We start from the raw sequence: 7,579 nt of genomic DNA on the forward strand, positions 1-7,579 counted from the left end.
TTCAATTTTATTCATAGTATCAATTCAAGAGTTAAGAGAGTTATTTCGAGACACTTTAGATTTAGATAGAGTAGGTCTAGACCACACTCTATAATTTACAATGACCCACCAGTTCTAGTAGTTCCCTCCAGAATAAGCAACAGTGTGACAGTGGAGAGGAAAAACTCCCTTTTAGGAAGAAACTTCAGACAGACCCAGGCTCTTGGTAGGCGGTGTCTAACGGGCGGTTGGGGTTGGAATGAATAGTGGCAATAATAAAGCAGTAAAAGATAATGGAACAGTGACTAACAATATTAGTTTGTAGTAGTTCATGGCATAGCAGAGCACTGCACAGCATTAACAAGTTAGATAATTAAATATTTGTCATACTAAGCAAAAATGCCAAATATTTTCTGGTTCGAGGATCTCTTTTTGCCTTTCAAAGACATCCTGTTGGGCACTAGAAACTTGCAGTGTTTATTTTTTAGTCCTCTCATGTTTTATCAGCTAAATTATAAAGCAACAAATAATTGAGGGATTAATAAAAAAAAATCATTACTTGCAGCCCCTCTGTCCATTGTATATCATGTGTTGTTTCTGTGTTTTTTTTTGGGGGGGGTTGTACAGCATACTTCTTCACTCCCAACACACACACATCCAAACACACACCCAGGCATTTGCCAGGACTCACTAGTGGGTTTAATGAAGCTCATCTTTTTTCATTTCTAGTGATGCTAAATCCAAGTCCTGACTAAATTCCTAAATTAGACCAAACAAATATGGAAGAGCCAAAAATGAATTCACATTTCAAAGCCCACACATAGGTGCACCGGCTCACCACACAAAGACACTGACGCATGAAATGGCTGAAATTAGAAGAAGGCTCTATTTCGTGGCAGGCTGTGTTTGATGGCAGGAAGTAAAGATGGAGTGATGTGAGAGAACAGGAGATGAGGGACATGTGAGAAAGTGTTGTTGTCTGCTGCCACAGCTTGTTTGTGTCTTCAGTCTGAGTCTCATTATAACATGTATGCGTATGAGCCCAGTGTGTGGATTCACGTGTATGTATTACACTTACATAACAATCTGATGCTCAGCTGGGGACTATACAGATAAATCCCAGAATGGCCTTTTATTAGCGTGGAGGTTTTCTGGAACACAACTAAAAAAGTAATCAGAGAAGAACTTTTACACAGCTATAAAATTCATAAATGTGTACCCACTCTAATATTCAAGTAAATCAGCACCACTATTTTACATCCCTGCACAAACCTGCAGTCATTTTCATGACAGTACATTTATATTTTTGACACTGCTGATGCTCCACCAGAAAAAAGTAAGTCATAATACTTCAGGTGGGCTTTTACATATTTTATTTTAAGCTTCTTTTTTTCTAGCTATATTAAACTCAAGCCTGGAAATGCTAAAAATAAATTTAGCTGGATTATAAATTACAACAAACGGAGTCCTATATACAGTTTATTGTTGATGGTTAAAATGGTAGACATATGTTAGGACATATCAAACATATCAAGGGGATACTTCAAAACACCAAATCAACAGTGAGTATGTTTACATGCACACAAATATTCCCCTATTATTTAGAATATGACAATATTCCGAATTTGATAAAAGTTCAAATTCAAGTTCAAGACCTTTATTTGTCCCCGAGGGGCGATTAATTTTGCTGCAGTAGCAAGAGGTTGACATACAGTACACGACAACAAAGATGACAACATTGATTAAAATACGGGATCAGACCAGATGGGGAAATAAATCCAACATGGCCTTATGTGCAGACGTTACCTATTCTTTACAGAGTTAAGCAGAGAGATAGCAGAGAGTACAAAAGAGAATTTATATCTATTTGTTTTGGCTGGTGGCTGACTGAAGCGTCCAGTCATGTAAACGGCAAATTCCGGTTGAATAAACAGAATAAGGCGTTATTCCAAATTTAGCATTTCCCAATCAAGACATGTGGGATATTCCGGTATTATGGAGGTTTAACAGGCATTATTTGGACATGTAGACAGCATATTTGGAATATGCGTCTCAATTGGGATTTTTACCACAGTTTACGGTCTCTTGTCTGCTGGTAAACTTGGAAAACCTTGTATTTAGCATGTATACATATAAATGGGAATATTAGTGGAATATTCACTTTCATTAGCCATGTAAACAGCTTAGTCGGAATATCATCTTTTTCGGAATAAAGGCAAAGAACAGAATATTATGTGCATGTAAACATAGTCAGTGATATTCTGCAAATGATGATAGAGAACTTATTGTACATAATAGGCTTGAGGTATTGGCTGCAAAAATCCATAGTGAGATTTCCTTTTATGTAGCGAGCTTTGGTTTTATGTCTGTAATCATTCAAGTGGTGGAACGACGCTGGGAATGAAACATCTCATTGATGGCATGTTAACAATTGTAAAGTACATTTTCCTTTGAAGTATGGGGAGATTATCACAGGTTGATATCATAAGAATGGTTTTAAGAATGTTCACCCAGAGCAACAGTGTGCTGAGAGAAAAAACATTAAATATAGTTAGCTTTAAATAAAAATGTCAGGATGGTAAAGCCACTGTTGATAGAGCTGGTTTATGGCCGTGCTGCTGTCCCATTTAAGTGGTGTTTATAGGAGACCCTGCCCCTGCAGCATTTGTGTCTGAGGATGCCAGCACAGTTAATGTTGAGGGTTATGGTATGTTAGAGATAGATTACTACAACGCAGTCCAATGTGTGGCAACTCACAGAAGTGAGTGTTACAATGGTGAAAGTGAGGAAGGGTGAAGACATCTACAATGCACCCTCTGAACTCCCTCTCCCCCTTTCACCAATGCTGCATTAATCTTCTTAAGCTGTCAGCATGACCTAAAACTGATGATGCACAAGTGAGCAGAGAAGAGAGAAAAACTCCCACCAAGTAGACCAACAGCTTGTAACTAATAGTGAGTTTTGCACAGCTCACCAAGCTCATAACTGAGTTGTAGCACCATCGCCTTGGCACAATTAAATTACTGAGAAAGGTGCTTACCTCAGATGTTTTTGCTCACTCATTTTACACCATTTTTTTTTTTTTTTTTTTTACAGATGTGCAATTTAACAGATGGCACTGCTGGCTTATAAATTAATCTCAGCTCAGCCGCAATGTAGGTTTTGCAGTTGTGAGTTAATGAAAGGTGTGTACCGGAAGCAGTGTGAAGCAAATGCTGTGACACTGCGGGGGATGTATTTGATAGTGAGACAACAAAAATGTGACAGAGTTTGAGAGGGGTGGAAAGAGACAAAAACATTCATGCTCATGAGCTTCACAGGACTGGATTTTATACTTTTTCTTGTATCTGTTATTCAGTGATATGTTGACCCAAGAGATAATCACAACACAACAGATGCCAACCTAATAATACAGTCAATCCTAAAAAGCCTGTATGATCTGTTGTTCCATTGTTGTTATGATTACTACTGTACAGTGCTACTGCCCCGATGAGGATCTGGCTAAACTGCAGCTGTCATTAAGACGGGCTGCCTGCCCAACCACACAAGCTGTGCCAGCCAACCACCACTCAATCACCCTGGGAGGGAAGGAGGGAGGATGAGTTGCGAGGTTAAAAAAAAGAAAGAGCAAGTGGTAAGGGTGAGAAAGTTCAGAAGAAGAGAGTCGAAGGAAAACTGTAGAAAATATAGAGGAGCCACAACATTTGGGGAGACAAGTGAGAAAGAGGTGATGGAGAAGGAAAGGGATGCAGGAAGGGAAAAGGTGTTGGATTTAAGAAGCAACAGCTGATGAGAAGGAGGAACGGATGTATTAAGAAAAACACTGAAGTGTGAGAAAGGTGGAGCAAGAAGTGAACCGAGGAAAAGCAGATACAGATGAGTGGATGGGTGGAAGGTGAGTGTTGGCAAAGAGTAATGGCACTGAGAGTGACAACATGAGGAGAGGAAAGGTAAGAGAGTGATTTGTAAAAGGAGGTAGATAGCGGAGGTGAAGGAAAATGGTCTTACACTGTTGAGTGATGAAAAGGGCGTAATGTAAAAGAGATAGAGCGGGATAGAGGAGATGATGGTGTCAAACATGTTTTGGTTTGATTTCTCAGCCAGGCAGATCAATACCGCTGCAATCAGTCTCGAAATAGCAAGAGTGGTATGCAGCCACACAAAATGCAGTGCACAATATTTAGCAGAAAGTACCTTCTGGCAGACTTTTAGCACCTGGTACAAACACTAGGCCTTGTGGTCTGACTGCAGTTAACATCTCTTAATGAACTAGACCAAATGCCACGGTAAACATTAAACTGAGGATGCATGACGATGATTGTTTTGACCTTTAAACCAAACAAAACACTCTATATTGTGCATCTCTTTCTTTCTCTCTCTGCTACCTACTGACTGACTATCTATCATACTCATCTAATGCCCTCTTCCTCTCTCTCCTCTTTCTGAATATGTGTGACTAACATCATGTCAGGCAACAACTCTCAGAGCAAATCATTCGTCCCAAGGCAGATTTCTGCTGCGCTGCTCAAGATTTGGGGCAACCAAGATGAGTACATTTGTCTATATTGCAAAGACAGGTAATGCTTTATCTTCACACGGACTGAGGACGAATCTACACTGGAGAGAAGCTCCTTGATACGTGAATATTAAGCTAGGCTATTAAGCTATTAACATAAACATATATTTTACTGCCAAGATAAATGTGTCCCGTAGGTTAAAGTGAGTCTTTAGCTAAATCTAATCAGTCAGTGGCCATTGATCTGAGCACATGCAATCCTGAAACGCTTCAGGTTTGTATTGAACAGAAGCAGCCACGTTCACATTAATTGACTCAGAAGTTAGAAAAACGAATTGATGTGGACAACTCCCAGGAACTGCTGTTGTGCTGCAAAGCCCAATGTAATTTATTTACATGGAAAGTTACCTGAAGCCATGAGTGCTGCAAGAAAAAAAATATTGATTTCTGTGGCTAATAATGGGCATCAAAACAAACCTATTTTTTCTGTCAAAAAAACAGAAGAGGAATCAGTTTTTATTCATTAGTATAGACAAAAAATATAATCAACTTGAATAATATATTTTTGTATCCTATCATAAATGTAAAAAAGTGAAACCATTAAAAATATGACACTAATACAGAGTGCCGTGATTCCAGCCTATCTCTCAGGATGGGTTCTGGTCTGCATTTCCCCCAGCCTGCTCCTACCTGCCCCATCTCTTCCCATCTGTCTCCACGGCTAGTCTTGGGGACCTTACACGCTCCGTTCGCCAACAGATCAAGACGAGCTATCTTCTCTAACTGTCATTTCACAAGCATTTCCCCAGACACGTTCATGGAAGAGGTTTTTCATGTAGTCACTGTGCATGTGTGCTGCTGCCTGTTCGTGTGGCAGCTGAGTCTGCTTCCAAATACGTTGTGTGTGTATGTGCTTGTATGTGTCTGTGTGTGTCTTACTAGATTGCATATGTTTCCATGGTAAGAGGAGAAGTAGGATGTGGAGTAAATAAAGTAGCCTATTGTGTTGTTAAAATGGTGTAGCAAGAGATGAAGGGACTTAATTCCTCCTTAATCATTCTGAAATGTCACAAAGAGGGTTATAACATGTAATCCACTTCTTCAATCATATGCTACCAATTGTTTGGATGCTAGTTTGGGGTTTTTATGATGACAAGGGGTCTCTTTTATAAACATGGCGTACGCACAAAACGGGGCTGAAAATGCACGTACAGCACTTCCCATGCAAAAGTTGTGATTTATAAAAAAACAAACTTGACGGGAGAATGTGTGTTCCTCCAAGCAAACGCTGACCCATGCGTACGTACATTTTGGAGACAATGGGAATTGGCAACGTAGATGGTGAGGTGATGATCCGGCGTCAGACTGCAGAAAGTAAATGTGGGAACAGGGCGGAATAAGAGGCTGATTCATGCACGCACACTTGTAGTTAATTTGTGATTTATAAAGGGAACATTGCTTACAGGTGTGCATGCGCACGGTTTTATAAATCTAAATTTTTTATGCGTACACCATTTTGGGCTTTTGGGCGTACGTACACTTTTAGTAAGGAACCTACGCACAGTTTTATAAATGCAAAGGTAGATAAATTGGATTAAATGTATAGAATAGATACTAAAAAATAAACACTGTTGCATCATTATTTCTTCCGATGTTTACACCCCCACCACACCCAATACCACAAACTCTCTGTGTTGACCTACAAGCCTGTTGTGTTCCAGAGGCGACTGAGCACCTTAAAGAGTTAGCATGGTAATACCTTCTGGAATAAGAGTCAGTCAGCCAGGCCAGAGCAGAGATAATCCCTTGCACTTCTCTCATCAAAGGGGACAGGCCATCCACACAGTCGTCTCCCAGAGAGAGAGTGAGAGAGAGAGGACGGAGAGGGAGAGACAGAGAGGAGGGGGCTGTCATATATTCCCTGTTGTCACAGGGAATTTTATGGTTCAGACCTGTGATTCTCAGGGGAGTTTTATGGGCTGACCAAAGATGGACAGCTTCTATTCAAAAGCAGAGCTGTCTCATCACTTCCCAAGGTGTATGTAGAGTGTGCGTGTAGTTTGTGAGTTTTGGCCCATTTGTGCCAACCTTCCCTTTCTTTACTTTAAAAGGCATATTTTATCATCCTGACAGCTTATTGTTTATCAATCCCACTTTGTAAGAGCTGATTCCTGCTCTGCCGCTGCCTTCCAATCAGACCTGCATTTTTAATTTAACGCTTCTCCACGAGTTGCAGGTTGTTTCTCTTTTCTGGGATATTAACTGTGTCATTTTAACGCACCAGCACAATTACTTTTAGATGCAGTCATGATGTTTTATAGGTAGATTATCAGACTTGTCTACTTACGCGGTTGTTTTTACAGCCTGACAAAGATATTATCACAGGATGACGTGGGAGTCGTAACATGTCATACATAAATGTTGGAGTAAACTCGCCAGTTACGTTCCATTAGTGAAATAGACATGTTCTCTAGAGATTATTCATATTTTGTTTTAATTATGAGATGTCTCACTACACAATACGCTTGTGAGCATCAATTTATTTCTAAATGAGCCACTGATATCCAAAGCACAAGCATGTGTGGGCCCACAGAGATGTGCGTGAGTGCTCACACAAGCACACACACCACACATATACTGTATAGCACCTAATGCAAATACTTAGCATAAACGTAAAGGCCCAAAAAAATGATTTTCTCAATCTTCTTACTATCATTAAGTCCTTCATCAACAGATAGATTTTCTGTCATCTCACACACATTTCCGTAGGTGTCTTTTTGTTCTGGGTTTTCTTACTAGAATAACAGTGGGTGGAGTTGTTTGCTCATGTTGCTAGCTCCTGTCGATCAAATCTGATCAAACCACACCCTTGCATCCCTGATGGAGAGTGTTAAACTCCTAATACATAATAATCAAGGTTGTTTGTTTCTGAAATGTCGCTTTGATTATTGCTCATTTAGTCATGTGTATGTAATGTTATTGAGAAAAACTTCTCAAGATTTAAAACCAGCTTTAATGCAATTTTGGGAGGAAACATCCCACAGATAACATATCAACAAAGTGTTCTTTTTGAACAAGCTAAAT

General features: G+C 39.8%; 1 protein-coding gene and 1 long non-coding RNA gene across 2 annotated transcripts in view; both read left to right on the forward strand.

Annotated features, from left to right (window-relative positions):
* LOC116700220 (uncharacterized) overlaps positions 1–3,142 on the forward strand; it is a 9,485-nt gene extending 6,343 nt beyond the window's left edge. The window contains exon 3 of the long non-coding RNA XR_004334603.1: positions 3,128–3,142. This is a non-coding gene — a long non-coding RNA (uncharacterized LOC116700220). The remainder of the gene's footprint in view (positions 1–3,127) is intronic.
* rtn4rl1a (reticulon 4 receptor-like 1a) overlaps positions 1–7,579 on the forward strand; it is a 97,507-nt gene that overhangs the window by 11,015 nt on the left and 78,913 nt on the right. The window lies entirely within an intron of this gene.

The sequence above is a fragment of the Etheostoma spectabile genome, chromosome 13 (genome assembly GCF_008692095.1).
Source record: "Etheostoma spectabile isolate EspeVRDwgs_2016 chromosome 13, UIUC_Espe_1.0, whole genome shotgun sequence".
NCBI lineage: Eukaryota > Metazoa > Chordata > Actinopteri > Perciformes > Percidae > Etheostoma > Etheostoma spectabile.